General features: G+C 40.2%; 2 long non-coding RNA genes across 3 annotated transcripts in view; both read right to left on the bottom strand.

The window, feature by feature from the left end:
- LOC107316666 overlaps positions 1 to 6,983 on the bottom strand; it is a 60,789-nt gene extending 53,806 nt beyond the window's left edge. The window contains exon 1 of the long non-coding RNA XR_001556503.2: positions 6,866 to 6,983. This is a non-coding gene — a long non-coding RNA (uncharacterized LOC107316666). The remainder of the gene's footprint in view (positions 1 to 6,865) is intronic.
- Positions 6,984 to 8,931: 1,948 nt separating this feature from the next.
- LOC107316665 overlaps positions 8,932 to 17,403 on the bottom strand; it is a 104,113-nt gene continuing 95,641 nt past the window's right edge. The window contains exons 2-3 of one of the 2 annotated variants that reach the window (XR_001556502.2): positions 10,954 to 13,457; positions 8,932 to 9,063 (exon numbers count right to left, since the gene is read on the bottom strand). This is a non-coding gene — a long non-coding RNA (uncharacterized LOC107316665). Of the gene's footprint in view, positions 9,064 to 10,953; positions 13,458 to 17,403 lie in introns of those variants that run through there. The other variant, XR_001556501.2, reaches the window with a different exon arrangement.

Below are 17,403 nucleotides of genomic sequence, written 5' to 3'. Positions count from 1 at the left end.
ATGAAAGGCAAGATTGTAATGACTCCAAGAGATTTAAGAGTGATATAATAAATCTTGAAAGCAGAACTCAAGTGGGTGATGGTAACAAAAGCCAGTACTGGACAACCATATCTGACTATTTTTAGAAATCCCTTCTCTCCCCTCCCATAAAAAGATCACTAAAGCAGTATGGCTCACTGCAGTCCCTCTCCTTTTGTTCCAACAACAAGCATTCTACTTCTCCGTTCTACCCTGCCCCTCTTACTCCTTCTAGTTAGTTCTTCCTCACCAAGTAAAAGCAGTCGAGGGTTATCCTTGTTAGCCCAGACCTTTTGGTTGCCAGGATGACCTCACTGAGGGGCCAGGGAAATTCTCTGGTCTAATGATTTAGAAGGCCTCCCTGGACGAAGCACATCAGCCCACCTTTATTTCACTAATGTGACTCAGAGCTTCAAAGTTTATTTGTATCTGAACTCTTCATAAACATCTGCTTGGCTTTGGATCAAGGCTGCAATAAGCCTGAGCACTGTCACCAGCCAGTATTCATGTCATATTTAATTCAAAAAGATGATATACATCTTCATATGACTTCCATCAGACTTTAAAAGGAAATCTGGCAAAAATACCAATAGCTTATGTAAATCAAACATTTGAACTCATGCTTCCATCTGCCTTTTCTCCACAATTTTCTGAGTTGAAGCTTCAGCAGCTCAGAGTCACCAGCCTACTTTTCTGCCATCACACATCAGGTCTATCTCAGCACATAAGTTACAGCCTACTTCAACAAGTGGAGCTTCTGGCTACATTTAGGGACATTCTGTCCACTAAGTGTCCAAACAAACTATTCTAAAGGACAGCCTTTTCATTTCTCACAGAACAGAACCAAGGCAGTGTTCTAATGTTGCATGCGTTCTTCGCACTTTCAGTGTAACAAAACACTGTCAGTCACAAATTACAGCATTACTCTTTTTTTCTTTTAGTTTTTAAAGTTTTTTTTTTTTTTTAAACATGTACCATATATAAATATACATAACACAAATGTGCACTGCAACAGTAGCTCATAATTCAGGCAACTACTTTTGGACAACTGTAAAGAACCTCATTCAACGTAAAGCAAATCTGAAAGTGAACCCAAGCTCACGTGAAAGGTGCCCTGCTGGGACAATGAAAAGAAAGGAGCTCCAAATTATTTATCATTTTTCAGAATTAAAGCCAAAAATCTATGTAGTTGAACAGAGGGCAAATTCCAAAGCCTGTAAGTAATACAAGACTTCTCAATAGTGTTTTATTTCAACAGGCCCTTCAGAATTTATTACTTATATTAGAAGATATACAGTAGGCACACCTAGTAACACTGTCTTGCATTTTCAGTGTGTACAAATAATAAATGTTTCCTACAGTAGCAGACAAATTATGTGATGGAAATATGGCATGTTCTAGGAACTAACTGCAGAAAAAGAAAGAAACAAACAGCAGATTTCCTCAATTAAGAGGAAAACACAGTCCTAATTGACTTGTATAACAATAAATGTGGCCATGCTTACAATTAGCACCAAAGCATTTTGCCAATTCATTTCTCTTTCTCTCTTTTGGGATTTCCCCTTTTCATAACAAACATGCAAGAAACAGTAACTCTTGTAAATGTCTGCAAGGAGTTAATTCCAAATGATGAAGCAATCCAGCCCAGAAAGCAGCAAAGATTGAGCTTATGTCAACAGGTACAATTTACAGTCTCACAAAAAGAAATGTTTAACAGTCAACTATTTAGTTGCAATAAATTAGACTTTCACTATGTTCTTCTTATCACAGAGATCTATAGATGAAAAGCAGTATATAGTAGCTAATTATTAATTTTATTTATTACCGCAGGCAGGATTTTCTAGTAGCATTCTGTTCCTTAATGTGAAACTAGGGATCAGAACTTTATGATGACCTGAAGCTGGTTTCTTAACAGTTTCGATTTCCTGCTCTTCATAGTCACCATAAATCTTGTTTTCCTCCTCAAAGCTTCAGATGTTTCTAACTTCTTATCTATCAGCCTCTAAAGTGCTTCCAGACTCCCACAAACGTTTTAGCTGACTCCAAAGGCTTGTCTGCCACTCTTCTAAGTGTCAGGCCGTATATCTGTTTTGGGGGAGTTCCTCATTGAAAATGGCATACTATGCAAAACACATATACACAGGGAGGACCCAGAGGCACCCCAGTCTCACTTATATTTCAAGTCCGAACCCATGCTGTCATCTAAACTTGCCTAGCATGCAAAATGCCTTAACAAGCCTATGCTCCAGCTCACCAAGTTGAAGGTAGCAGCACTACAGCAATTCCTCTGTGATTGCAGTTCCAAGGATGAGTGAGGCCGTGGCCCTGGTTCTATCCTATAATGCTTTGTGGAGGCATTACATGACAGATCTCAACATGAATACACGAACCTCAGATCACAGACCACAACGAGATTCATTCTGCCAGGCACTGGTGAGTCCCCAGCCTTAACTTGAAACTGGCTCTTAAATTATTAAACTATTATTATAGATTATTATTTGTTTAAATTATCTTTAAACAAAAACATTGATGTATTAGAGGATATTTGGGACTAAACAATAAGAAGCATAACATAGGACCACGGAATAAGAAATTCTGTGAAACACACTGAATCCTCACATGAAAAACAGTCTGAGATGCCTTTCATTATTTTGGTCTGCACATCTTAAAGAATGCAAAGTGAATACACAAAAGGCTTCTCTCCTCAGAAGAGCATTATCCTTTCACGTGTGATGGTACGTTTGATTACAGTCCAGCAACATAAGGGATAAAGTGGCCTGTCCATACTGGATGAAATGTGAGACGACAAGGGACTCGATACGTTTTGTGAAGGTGCCTTTATGTTCTATTATACTAGTTTTTAAGCTGTTTGCATGTGAATGCATTTGCATGTTCAGTATTTGGGTCATGCAGTTTTGGTCACACGTGGTGGGTTTTATAGTACTTCATACATTCCTCTATAAATAGGTGCTGAGAATATCCTGCCCCATCTCAGCATCTGACTCCTAGATGTAACATTCACAGATGGAACTCCCTTGAGTCAAGCAGAGCTGAATGTTTACAGATGTGCTTGCCAGATCTAACTTTTGTGCTAGAAAATCTTGCCAAATCATGATTCTTTTACTAAAACGAGGAAGAGTTCATAAAATGGGAATCCATGTTTGATGGGAAACATGTTGCTGAGGAATACCATCACATTGTGAAACAGGAAAAAAAGTAAAGAACAATTCTACTATGTCAGTAAAGGCCATTTTTCTGTTATTTTGTAGAGGCAAGCTTATCAGCAGCAACCATGGTTATTTAGCTTTTCCCATAACTAGGCTACTATTGACTAGCAGGACACTTCACAAGGTGAGAAAAATAACTTATTGACTACTGGATGCTCTTGCTTTTGGTTTTAAGTCCTTGCTCATTTCTACCCTATCACACTTGCCTGAAGCTGCCAGGATTCCTTTCTCTTTTTCCCTCTGCTCAGTTAGCAACCCCCGGCAATGGGAGGCTGCTGAGAAGCCCAGGAGTCAAACAGCATTCTCTGGATTCCTTCTCTCCCCAAACACCCCAATGTGGCTCTCTTTGCTATTAATACAATTGGTTGCAATGACAGTTATAAGATTATCCTTCCAATTGTTTTCCCAGACAAATGTTGCCTTGTTATATTGGGATGCCTGTTGTTGCTCCTTTTCCTAATGGACATTTTTCAAAAGCAAGACCTGCCTAGAGTCAGCAAAGGGCAGGCAGTTTTGGATTTGTTCTCAGGACCCCTCAAAACTGAGGAGGATTCTCACTGTGTGCTGCTCACTCCTTCCCCCTCTCAGCTCTTCTGTGCCTCAACATTTTCATCTACTTTGCCAAGTCCCTCAAACATCTGCTTCCTCCACCCGTGCTCTAGTGTTCAGGAATGTCTTTGGCAAGAGTCTGTGGACAGAATGGCTTTCCCCACCTAAAACCTGTTCTCCTCTCTTGGTCTTCTCCCAGCAGAAATGAAGTTTATTGACTGTAAACCTTAGTGACCACAACTCAGATCCTTGCCTGTCTCTACTACTCTTTCCACTGCACAAGACTGCATCAATTTCGCAGAAGAGGCTTGATAGGACATGACTTGATCTTCCTCTTATCTGTTCACTACTTTGCTTTCAATGATTGTTCCCCAGGTCTCCTCCATTTAGTGCCTATAGAAGACAAGTTATCCTCCAGGCACCCCATGACCTCCTCCTATTCCTTCTCCTGAGATTTCCCAAAAGTCCCTGCCCTTCCCCTTCCCCCCTCTCTCCTCCATAAACTTTTCTAAGGAAAATACAGATAAATCTTCATCCTAAAAACAACAATAATAAAACAAACAAAACAAAAAAAAAAAACAACAAAAAAACACAAAAAAAATCCAATAACACCTCACTCAACCAAACAAGCCCCACAAAACAAAATGGAGAACCACCTCAGAACAATATCAAGTTTCAATTTTTGTATCAATACAATATACAGTAACACCACAGTTAACTTTTCCTTTCATCTCTAAGCTCATTCCGTAGTATTAACACCACTACATAGTTTTTTTGATACCACTTCCATGAAAGATCCTTTCCAATCTCGTCTTCCTCTTCACATTCAATGAAGATGCAGTCATTCGCACTTCAAATGATTATTTCCTAGACATATCTCACAGTCACCCATTTTCATTCTATGTATTATTCTTAAGCACTTCACAGCATATGTTCAAACACTTACTGTCTCACACTCTCATTAGTACTGCCTCAGCTCAATCACCTCATTTCTTTAACTGATCCTCGTGACAGATGCTCAGATTCTTTTTTCTAGTCTTCTGTGGGACATCTCTGTGCCATAACTAGATTACGTTTTCTGTAACTTATGTAACTAAAGTAGCTTTCCGTTGCAGTAAGATGAAGTTACAAAGACCCCCTTTTACAGCTTTGGCTCAGAAGCTTCTCCCTACATACGCCTTAAGTTCCTCCTCCTTCTTTTCAGTTTTTCTGATAGAATCAACATACTACTTTCTTGGTTTCTAAGAGACTTAGAAAAGTCAGGATTAAAACAGCCATGAGAAACCAGACCAAAAGTTTTCACCTTGCTTCTTGCCCCCTACACACAGCGAAACTCGAATGAGAGGCAGGAAGGGGTAAATAGTCCAGGAGACCAAGGCAGCTGGTCTCATCAGACAACCGCACCCAGCTGTTTTATATATGGGACAGGAAGAGGAAATTAGAAGCTGGAGTTGGAGAACAGTTCTCTGTTCAGAAGCTTAATGCAAAAAGACTGTTGTACTAAAGGCTGTACCTTGTTTTTACTACATTAAGATTTGAACAAATAGGGAGCAATACTTCTGTTGCAGGGAAGAAAGTGAAGAAGTGTTTTTATTTATTTCCTGTGACTTGTGTCTTTTTTCACTTCACAATGATGCTTTTACTTTGAATACATTGTACCAGAACATCAAAAATTGAAAGTGATTCTGTTGGATTTACCTTTGTAGTTCTTTTGATCAATGCTTATCAGTTTTCCTTCAAGAAGTCAACCACTGTAAAGTACAAGTTGCATGAATAGATACCTCCTATAAGCCCAGTGCAAACCCGAGTCTCGAATCAATGCCAACTTAAATAATTCTTCCAACCTAAACCTCACCCACAGGATGGTGTAGCTTGCTATGCCTTCAAAAACACTCGCACTGAACACTGAAGGTGTATCAGTTAACTAGTAAGTACTACCAAAAAATCGCTGAAACAAGTGTTGATTTCTCCCTAAGCTTGTCAAACGTTTGGGGAAAATATTATAACTAGACTCAACTTCTTAGCTCAGATGGTATCAGAAGTGGCAGTAAGAAAAACAATCCTGCCTTTTACTCTCTGTATGATGCTTCCATTTCCCTATTACAGGAGTAACTTCTTTCTTCTAATACCTAAGCAAATTTACTGGTTTACAGCAAGAAGCCCTGCTCACAAAAGGATTGGAACACCAAGTCACTACTGCAAGGACAACAGGTAGCTAATACAGTTGCCTTTAACGAGTTTCAGATCACCCAAAAAAGACAGCAGTTGCAATTGGTAATAAAGAAGGAGTAGCTTACCTTTTTCAGCAAAACTGCTATAAAATGAAGCAACCTCATTTCTAAACCTCATTACGTTCTATAACTTCATTCTTATTTTTTCCTTTCATTAACAAAGAGACCATGCTATGTTTTATATAAATCGATAATCACTAATGGAATCATACTTTACACACTTGAAATCAGAACTAAGTCAAAAATGGATATGGAACTTAGAACAACGTATTTAGAAATTTACAATTACCACACTAAAAAAATTACAGCAATATAATAAAAAAGGAGCAAAATGTCTGCAGATCTATTTCACGGACTCACAGTTTCCCTTTTTATCATAAAATATAAGAATATAACTTTAAAAAATGCATTTGAGAAGTTCAACTTCTAACATTTATTTACTGAACTCATGGAAAATGCATCTACTGTAAAATTAGATTTAATTACAAGAGCATTTGGCATGTATGAGACGGACATCAATAGTTTTACTTCATCCTCTTGATCACTGTGTGTTTGGTGGGTGTAAATTGCTGTATTTTTTCTTTGAGTTTTGTCATACCTGAAGTTCAGAATGGTGCAATTTTTTTTTTTTTTTTTTTTAAATTGCTCTTGATACATCTCATTTATTTTTGTAGTGGATGTTATCAGAACATATTTCATTCCACAACATTCATAGTAAGGAGTTTCCTTCATCTGCACATGCCATCTATAGCGGTGATGCTTCTTTCCAGCTAGAACAAGCAACTGAACAAGAGGCACTGTGCGATGTAGCTGTCTAGAGAAGTCCTTTGTTGCACATACCTCAAAGCAGTTTCACACCAGCTCAATTTTGACGGAGCTCCATGTTCTACAGGAAGACTTTGGCAGGCAGTAGATTCCCAGATTTCATCTCCAGTAGTCTCAAAATAAAAGTGATGTGCTAGAAATGAAAACAGTTATTTTACTGTCAGTGCTGTATATTGTCATTTTGTCTATTTTTGATGATGGTATATTTTTCTTTTCCTCTGCATCACCCCAATGCCAATCAAACTCATTATTTCCAAGTGTTTAGCATCCCCAGAATATGAACAGAGTACGTGAGCTGCACATGAGTATTTCTTTATGTAGACAGGGATTTGCTTCTGTAAGCTGCCTTGCTACGCTGTTAATTGAATTACCTGCTTTAAGAAGGACTCCATACACAGGATGAAAACCTGAACCAATCTGCTTAAAAATGTCTTTAAGGACCACCTAGTGGACAAACTTCATACAGCAGCTTTATGTGATAGAATCTCTGCAATACACACACCTCTCTTTTGGGAAAAAAAGAAAACAAACAAACCCATGCTGCATCTGTGTGGGAATGCAAAAGAGAGGTCAAGAAATGCACTCAGATCCTTGCTATAAACTGTTAGATAACGTTCTCTTTCTCTTGGCAAATGTCAGTGCAGAAATACAATTTATTTGCCCAAGTGGAAATATTATAAAAAAAAAAAACTGATTTTGTTGCTTTTGTCTTATATGGAGAAGGACTGGAAGAGAAGGATGTCAAAAATTGCTTCTACCAGATACGTGTAAAAATTTGTGAAATATCTGCTTAGTTCTAGCAGAACTACATTCCAAGCAACCCAGGGCTGTATCTTCAGTCTCCCATCCACAGTGAATTGTAAAACAGAAGCAAGCAGCATCTATATTAAAAACTAATGATGTAAAAAATATCTTCAGTAATAATAATCTAAAATGCTAGTAACCTCAGACATGCTGCCTTCCTCCATTATGGAAATTTAAAAATGTATTTTCTCAATTCAACAGCTTCCCCACAGTTAGCAATACATATTCACCCTATTACATAAAGCATAACTGGCCGTGTGAAGTGCAAAGCTATTGCCTATGTTATAAAGAATAAAGATGTATTTGTTTGCCTTTATAGAAAGATTTCCTCAATTTATCTTCATTCAGATTTGTTAAATATTCATGTGTTCACTGCAGAAACTTGCATTTTTCCTTATTCTGCACTCAGACAAAGTGTTAATAAGTGGCCTCAACTATATTCTGCATTTTTCTGTCATTTGCTTGTTTCTAAATATATCACGAAGCTCCCGCATGCAGCCTGATGGAAGAATTTTTTCCTCTTGTCCTTTCTGCCACTGGCACAAAGCAGCACATTTTGTAAAATACTAAAAATGAGTTTGATGCTTTGCGTCACTTACTCTGCTGCCTTGCAGAGACTCAAACAAGGGCATTACCGTGGGGCAGAAATGCAAATGATTTTTACATAGCATTCTCTACCACACTGAAGTGGTTACATTTCTCACTTTTGTAGGATTCCTTCCTATAACCAGGACTGCCTCTATACCACATATATGGACCATTGCCGACTAATTCAGGAAAAAATGTTTGTGCACTGGAGTAATACACTTTAATGGAAATTCACACACATCAAGTTATTTCTGTGGAACATTCCATTGCTGAAGAAGCAGATGACAGAAAAGCATCATCATGTTTGAAGCTAGAGCTTTGCATAAGTGGAAAATACATGCTTCAGCAGCTATCTCTTTCTTGAAGCTGAACTGGGCTAGTTCAAACTGATAAGACAATTCAGAATTTGAACAGGTTTGCTAATGAAAGTAAAGGCTTTTGAAAACACATCACTACCATAGATAGGGCCACAGTCCCCTAAGGTCTGTTCTTCTGTCCTGAAAGCTGTTTTCACATTAGGGTTATGACACGTAACCAGGGTACTGTTGTTCTTCTATAGAGATACTGATTAATTTGAACCCCAAGAAATGGAAGGCAGGGAGTGGAGCAGTGAGCCCCTGACTCCAACATTTCTGGGTTATTTGAAGATTCAGCTTCCAAACCAGTCCAGCCCAGTTGAACCATTCCTTGCCTATTGCAGACTGCTGGGATGTCAGGTGCTACTTGTGAACCTCTGCAAAGTTCATAGCCCCTTTACCCTCTAAGATGGCTTAGAGAATAAGGAAGGTGGGCCAGCTGCATTCCAACAGAAATGATTTTACCTGTGGGATTAAGAAAAGATATGCAACATTCTAAATTTTGGGAAAAAAAAGTTCTCCAAAACAGAACACAAAAGACACTCCATTTACTTGAAACATGCAGCTAGCAGAACACAGAATAAAAAAGGATTATAAAAAGACCAGAATAGTTGCACTGAATACAAACCGAATAAAGTGGGAAAACAAGCCCCTTTGAATTCGACTTGATACTGAAAAGGTTTCTGCATGAATGAGCTGCAATTGCTTCAGGAACATGGGCGCTGCTGAGATTTTTGCTATTTTTAAATAAAATATACGAAATTATTGAGATTTAAAAATTAAGTGCAAGGTGCCTTAGCAAAATTCCCCACTGCACACAGTGTTAATATGAAGCCTCTAGTAAGTCTGCTACCTTGCCTTAGTCATGCAGAGACTAAACTAAATACCACAAGCCTCTCTACAGTCCTTCCTCCGAGGGGCCATGAAGCTGCCTGTGCTCCACAGCACCTCCATCTAGAACACATGCTCCTCAGCACATGTACCTTGTACTGGAGTTTAGAATAAGCCTACAAAGCTTATTCCACATTCTCTACATCAAAGGAATCCTTTTACTGCAAAACGGAGATTTTTATGACTCTTTTCTGCTACATTAAAGGGCCTGAATTGAGGATCTTTACCATTTGTGTGAAAGACTTCCTTCTCTGCTTACTTCAGCTTAAACAAACAACTTATTTTTATATCGCCTTCAAAATCAGCTTGAAAGCACCAGAAACTCAGCTGCTACAAGCTCTGTTCTGCTACTAGGAGCAAAGCAGAGGAAGACTTTGACATCTGTGATTTTATTTAGAACAACTGTGACCAGGGCAATGGCTACAACTGCAGGTTGACAGCAAAGGAATCTCACTCGCCTGCACCAATTCAGTTCAGCAGCCTGAATGTGTTATCATCTGATGGTTACCCATATAAAACAGACAGATATTATCTTGCTTAAAGCCTTCTGTCACCAGTACCATTATCAGTACCATACTGGCTGGGTTATCAGAAGTACAGGAGAGCCATCCTACCTGCCACAGTTTGCTTTGATTCAAGATAGACACACCTTGGGTGAATGATCACTCTTTGTGTCTTTACTGGTGTTGGGGCACAACACAAAACGCACACAGCAATTTAAGAGACTCCAGCACATTTTCTACATCAGGGTTTAGAACATCCATTACTCATTCTCAAAACATGGAATCCTGTAAAGCTATTGCATATGGCAAATTAAGTAAAACATAAAAACAAGGGAAAAATAATGTACCCACGGATTCCTTCAGGCACACATTTGATGTCTCCCCGTGGCCTGTTACACCTATCTGGAGTCTACCTTTTAACATCAAAACACATACACTCAAGTTTACATCAAGCAGATTTGAGCTCTTTTCTTGGCTAAGGTGTTGAGTACCTTTCACCTTTGCATGCAGGTGTCACAGTGAGTCATTCCTCATCTCCTAACTTCCATTTCTCTTCACTGTACTTTATAAAGCATCTGCAGTACTCCCATGCATGTGAGCCGCTGCAAACAGCAGTGTCACGGGAACCTATCTAGCTGTGTGGTGTGTTGCTAATCAAGAGCCCCAGCCAATGCTGCCCCTTTCCCAATAACTGACATTTTCATAGTGCTGTGATGAACCTGAACCTGCTGTGCCATGCCTTGTGGTCCATAGGGCTGCTCTAGGGATGGGCATCAAGCATCGCCATCACACATGCTCACCAGAGACACCTTCCACACCCAGTCTGGGGCAGCACACAGCAAGGTTTGAGCTATGTGAAAGGACCAGGGATGTGTGCTAATTTCCCCAGCATGGCCTGCTGGAACCCAGGAGAGAAACCAAGGCCAACCCTGGATATTTGTGCTTTCCAGTACCTCCTCACCTCTTGATTTTGGTTTTCAGGCAGCTGGGCATGCTCTGCCATTCCTACAGCTGCAAAATCAGTCTTCATCCGTGCTTCCCAGCACAAGCCCTTGCTCAGCATTCTTATCACTTTTCTGTCCCTGATTTGATTTGCACTGTGCTCCCAAATTCAATTTCCCAGCAAATCACGTCAGCTGCTCGCAGAGCCTCCAGCACGCTCTGCACGCTGCATTCCTTTGTGCCACCAACTGCTCTTAACCCCACGCACTGCCGCTGCAAGGCTCCTCCTCTCATGCAAAACCGTGGGCAAGACTTTCCCTCAGCCGCCCACCCTGACGGTGTTGCTACGCCGCCAAGTGCGCCGTTAAAGGACAAGACGCATCCTGACGCACATTATCCGCAGGGTTAAACCTCGCCTTAGGGCGGCCGCTTCGCCCCGCCTCCTCCCACCCCACAACGAGACAGGCGGCGAGCCAAGATGGCGGCGACCACAACAAGGCCGCCGCTCCTTTTGTGCAGCGCCACGCGCCCCGCCTCCGCGCCGCGGCCTCAGCGTGGGCGACACCCAGCGGCGTCATGGCGGCATGGCGAGGGCACGGCGTGTGCAGGGCCGAGCTGCTTTAGAGTGAAAGCAAAACCCCCTTGAGGCCGGCACAGCCCCTCTGCACCATCCGCCTTATGCTCAGCCGGCGGCCTGAACAGGGAGTTTAACCGAGGAGTTTGCCTTGCTATCCCACCTTTTATTTCTACAAGTCTCTGGTGTCTAATAATGCAGCTAGTCTGAATATCAGTTTTCTGTAGGAAAAAACATCCTCAGGTGACAGCTCCATGCATCACTGATGCTGCTCTCAAACTCAGTTGCTCTAAATGTGGATCAGGCTCCGGCTCTGGCTTCTCTTCAATAAGCTGTTTATTAATCTGGCACCATTTCTTACTCACATATTAGGGTGGGAACCGTTCCATTGGCAAGATTATGTCTGAGTCTATACTTAACTGCAAACTACTTAAACTAAATAATGTCGCTGTCACTTACACTTATGTCAGCTGCATCCCAACTTATCCAATGCTTTTGACACATACACTCATCTATAATATCTTCTATTTAGGCTAGCTCAGCAAAGAAAGAAAAATAGCATAGGGTACGTGGTTTTGTTTTTCCAGCCTATGTAAAGCAAAGCCTGCTTTGCTTTTGAGGAACCTTTTGAGGTTTGGCTTGATTTAGTTTCATTTTGGCACCTGTGATGAGTCTTAGATCTTCCTGTGTCGCTTTTCATTTTCAGGCAATGCAGAATATCCTCATGCCTTTCTCGAGGGTTTATCCATGCCTAGCTAACTACCCCATGTTCTTCTCAGTAATTTTATTCAACACAGGGTTAATCACCTTTCCATTCCTTTTAAACAAAATCCCATGCAATTTTTTTCCTCCATACTGGCAACAGATGCAGGGAATATACAGCACCAGCCACCTTGTGCTAAAAGGCACACATACCTTTCTACAGACTTTCATCCTAAGGTAAATGGAGAAAGATAAATATGTACCACTGATCCTTTCCCTACTGGAGATATATATAATAGCTAACAAACTGGAAAAGGTGCCATTTGTCACTATGCTATGGAAAATCCTGAGATTTTTCTTAAGCTGTTTTTCTCCTTTCCTTCTCCTGAGGAAGCTGTAAAACGGACATACTTTTACCCAGTAATGGGCCTCTGTCTTCTTCCTTTGGCTTTTCTGTCACTGTAAATGACTTAGATTGTTGTACTGCATTGGTTTGTGCATCACTGTCCAACGTCAAGTAGCACATACTGCTTTCCTGCCAGGTAAACACTTGCCATCAGCTACAATACTGCCTATGTTTGGCTGGAAAGTTCATCTGAATGTTTTACTTTTTAGTGCATGCCCTTCTGATAGTTGTGTGCACATTTCCCATAGGCTGGCACCTCCCATGCTGCTTGCTATAATACCCACAGCTCCACGTGCCACTTCTGTCAGGATAAGCACTCCTGTAAAACTGCCTTTGAATCTCAGTGTTTTGTTTTTTTCTTTTCCTATGACAAATTATTATGATTCAAGATGATTAATTCTTGTGCTGTGCCAGTGAGGTATTTTGTTCCCATTCATGGTCTTATCATCAGTAGCCTGCTCTGAATAACTCAGCAGCAATTCTTCACAAACTTTTTCAACAAATGTTTTGACATTCTGCTCACATGGATACAGAGTCTAGAGGGAGCAGATTTGCCCCCTCAGCCTGGGCTAGGACACATATTATATGGAGGGAGCACCCAGCAGCCTCCAACCAGCACCCTGAGTTGAGTCATTAAGAGAACCCATGGCACTGCACTAACAAATGAGCTTCCAGAGGTGCAGGATGAGGATATAAGGCAGGGGTTAAAGGGGGTAGGTGGTAGAGGACACAGGGTGAATTCATCACAGTTTCTTCTTTCTTCTGATGCTGTCAGAGTGAAGAACTGTAGTCCATATCACGGTCATTCTGTTGGATGTGTGTGCTTCAGGGCTGTCTTCACCTAGAACATAAAGAATATAAAAGTCTTCAGAGCCACAAATAAAACCAGCTTGTCTTCTTTTTTTCTCTGCAGATTGAAGAGAAGGAACTCCACTCTATTTCAGCGAACTTTTATTTTGATGTCTACATTAATAGTTAAAGTCTTGTGGTGCCTACTTCATAAACCAGATGACTGGCATTAGCTTTTGAAAAACAATATACGACAGGTCTCAAGTGTCTGGATGCTACTGTGACTTGATAATAATAGAGAACAGTGATACATGTAAATATTCGAATTATAGAAATTATTTCAGACCAGTGGGGCAGAAATGGCCGCCTTCTCAGCCCTGCCAGCTTATTGAAATTGGTCATCTATTCTTGCTTTTCTTGTTACACAATAAATGCTATTTACATCTAATTTATTATAAGCACATGTTGAGTAATAGACCATAAAGCTTTTGGAGATTCTATTTTCAGTTACATTGTACTGCTGCTGAATAAAAAGTGCGATTGCTGAAATTTGTTTTCAATGGTATGTTGATTAAAAGCTGCTTGAGTTTAAAATTCCAGCCATCTAAAATGAAAACCCTTCACATGCTTCATATCCCCGGCCAGCCAGAGTTTATTTTCCTACAGTGTATAAATAATGGATTTTGCTGTTTATACGAATCCATCATCGAACAAGGTTGAATTCTCAATTGGCAGTGTGAATTGTCTTGCAGAGAAGCTAACTAGCTGGAACTAATTTTGAAATGGGTATAGTGCATAATTATGGTAACCTAGTGTACAGGTATATCTGATGTTTAACAATATGTATGAAAACAATACTGAAAAACATAGCTGCCTGGTTATAAGCTAAATCCATTTTAGTTTAGTGATTTAAATCCCCTTACTTGGCAGAAAGCAAGTGTCAAAGATGAATGTATTTCACACTACCTTTTCCCATGAAGACTTTAAACATAACCATTGCCAGCAGCTTACAGGTAATCTTGCCTCCAGAGAAATGAGGAAGGTGTCCATGGAAAAAGCAAAAGCATTCAAACGAACTTTGTATTTTTAAAACCAACTTTAAATCTTTTAGGTTTTTAGTACCAGCGTGGCTTGGGAACCATCTGGTTAAATCATTTACAGTCAGTCTGCTGACAGCTGGGTTTTCCAGAAGCTGGGTGCGTTCTGAGCTGAGCAGCTCACAGGCAGGTGACCAGCAGGATGTAGCAGGGAAAATGAAAGCAGCAGTGTTGGAACCCATGATGGGAATGTTTGTAGTAGCAGGGAAGTTTCCAGGAGAAGGGTTCAGCAAAGATGTGCTGGGCAGGTGCAGTGCTGTAAGGAAGCTGGTGAAAATCATGGAAGGAAGTACAAAGAGAAGAGATAATTTAAGGGCATTAAATACAGAGAGACTTGACCGTCATGTTGGTGTTTGAGGATGTCTGAACTAGAAAGGGACTGGGGGAAGGGATGAAGCCTTTGAACACAAAGAAATTTATGGACCTCTGAAAGCAGAGATAAAGATAAGGCCTTTCAGAGATGCCTGAAGATGAAAGACTCACAATTAATCTAACTTTGGGAGATAGACCAAGCTAAGGGAGCTGCAAGATTTAAACTTTTGTTGCTGCTGCATGACACGTGCCATGGTGTTATGTCTCCCCAGATAATGCTCTGTAGCAGACTCCACACCTTGCCATGCTTATATCAGTTCTCTGGCATTGTTAGCCAGCCATGAGCTTTCTGATGTAACAAGAGTAGCCAGGCTTTTTTCACCTTAAAATGAAGAAAGTTGCACTGGCATCTAATATTTATCTTGAATATATCTCATCAAGAAAGCCAACTGAGCCACTGAAAGCACTCTGTGGATATCAGGTGCTGATTTGTTATCTGCACACAGTGGTAAGACAGGTGCTGAGAATTTCACCACAGCCATCAAGTAATAAAAGTACTTCTGTAACAGCAGCTATTGTTTATTTCAGTTTGATGAATGCCAACATAGCAAACAGCACAGAGAGAAACACAAATAAGAATGTAGCGTGTTTACAAATACAGTCATTTCTCCTATGCCAAATTCATCTCTGTGCAGAAAGCAGAGATGCAGGCTGCATCCTGCTCATCTAAGCTGGGAGGGATTAGAGAGGTCATTGGGTCCACACCTTTCCAGTTGTGGATGGTCAAACTTTAGCACATACGTTTCCTGAGGAATTATACAATTCTGCATTTAAAAGCCACAAGTAAAAGCTCCTTGTTGCTCCACTGGGGAAATTATTCCACAGATTATCATAATTCATGTTTGGAAGCGTTTCTTGATACTTGGTGCATGTTTTGGCTTTTCAGTCACATCTCCTGACTCTTAGCTGTTCCTTGTGAATCCCACTGAAAAATGCCTTTCCTTCACTGGTGGTCTTCTTCAAATATTTGTAGGCTGTTATCATGTCCACCATTAATCATTTCTTAGCTGAGCAATTTATATATTTAACTCTTCTAATCTCTCCTCATAAATCAATCCTTCTAGTCTTTGGATCATGTTTGGTGCTCTTCTCTGAACTCTCTAATTTGTCAATATCCACAAATGTGTATAATATTCCAGACGGAGCTGTAGTAGCGTCCATACAGAAAGTGGTTATTTCTTCCTTTTGCAGTGATTTGATACTGTTTTCTCTATGCAGTATTGTACTGGCCTTTTCACACCATATCGTGTTGCCAATTCATGTCATTTAGCATGCGCTATCTCACTTAGATCTCTTTCATCATTATTGCATCCCAGATTTCTCCTTCCTGTTATTCCCTCTCGGATGCCCTCCTAGCCTGCACTTTTTCAAGGCTGAGTCTCATTTAGTTATTTTCTTTCCATGGTTCTATATGCTCTAGGAAATTCTGTGTTATTTTCTTTGTACACTGATCTTTCGTTCCTTCATACTTGTATTTGTGAGTTTCATCAAAGTGCTCTGCACTCCCTTTTCCAGCTCATTAATAAAGAAGTCAGACACAGACCGTTCCTAGCAGTCATCCACATGGTAGCCAGGAGACACTTCCCACCACTTTACTACATTGCATCTTATTTCCTGTAATTTCATTACAGTTTCATTAAAAGACATATGGAAATGGCCAAGCCAGTGTGAATTAATTTTTCAGCTAAGATCCTGTGAGACAAACCATCATAGCTTTATGAAAGCTGATACACAACGTTTTTGCTGTAGTTCCCTGTCCTTGCTTACCGGCTCTACAGCCCAAGCTCACTGTAGTCGGCAGTGACTTTAAGAACAGAAATTGCATTTACAAGAGGGTGTCTTAATATTAATTTTTCCCTGTGTTCTATCTTTTTTCTGTTCTTTGGCTTAAGCAAGGTGAACATAAATGAGTTTAACTAACTCCTGGAAGTTCTAACAGATGCAGGTTTTCCAGGTTTCTATTTGGTGTTTGTTCACATTTCCCTGCTGTGTTTTCTTGTCTGTCCTTTCTCAGTTGTTGCAGGTTTTTTTTTGTTTTTTTTTTTTTCTTTAAAGGATTCTCATCCCATCCTCCTTCAGTGCTCGAAACATTTCTTCTTTGTTTTTCCCACTGAGGAAATATCTGAAAAGGAACTTGGTGTCAGAGCCATTTCATTTATTCCTTTCGTGTGTGAAAGGATCTGTTCTCACTAGCATTTCTTTTCTTCAAAGAATACTTATGAAAGCCCTCAAAAGAGTCAAGGTCAATCTCCTTGAACTCTTTGGCTGAGTTTTGCAGTTTTGCATGTTTTTTTTCAGTTGGTTTGGGAGGTTTGGAGCTTTTGGGAAAAGATGTCTTTTGTTTTGGAAATTGTTTATATCTGTGTTTTCATTTCACTTGCAACTTTTGACTGGCCAAAGAGTCAGGATGATTTCTTTTAAATAGAGCTTGACGGTATATGTAAGGAAAATGAAATAGTTGTAAACAAACCTTTGCACCACAACTGGATGCAGACCCTGTTATTCTGAAATGCTGGTGAAGTGACACTG

This window comes from Coturnix japonica, chromosome 7 (genome assembly GCF_001577835.2).
Source record: "Coturnix japonica isolate 7356 chromosome 7, Coturnix japonica 2.1, whole genome shotgun sequence".
NCBI lineage: Eukaryota > Metazoa > Chordata > Aves > Galliformes > Phasianidae > Coturnix > Coturnix japonica.
This window is presented reverse-complemented; position numbering and strand designations above follow the sequence as displayed.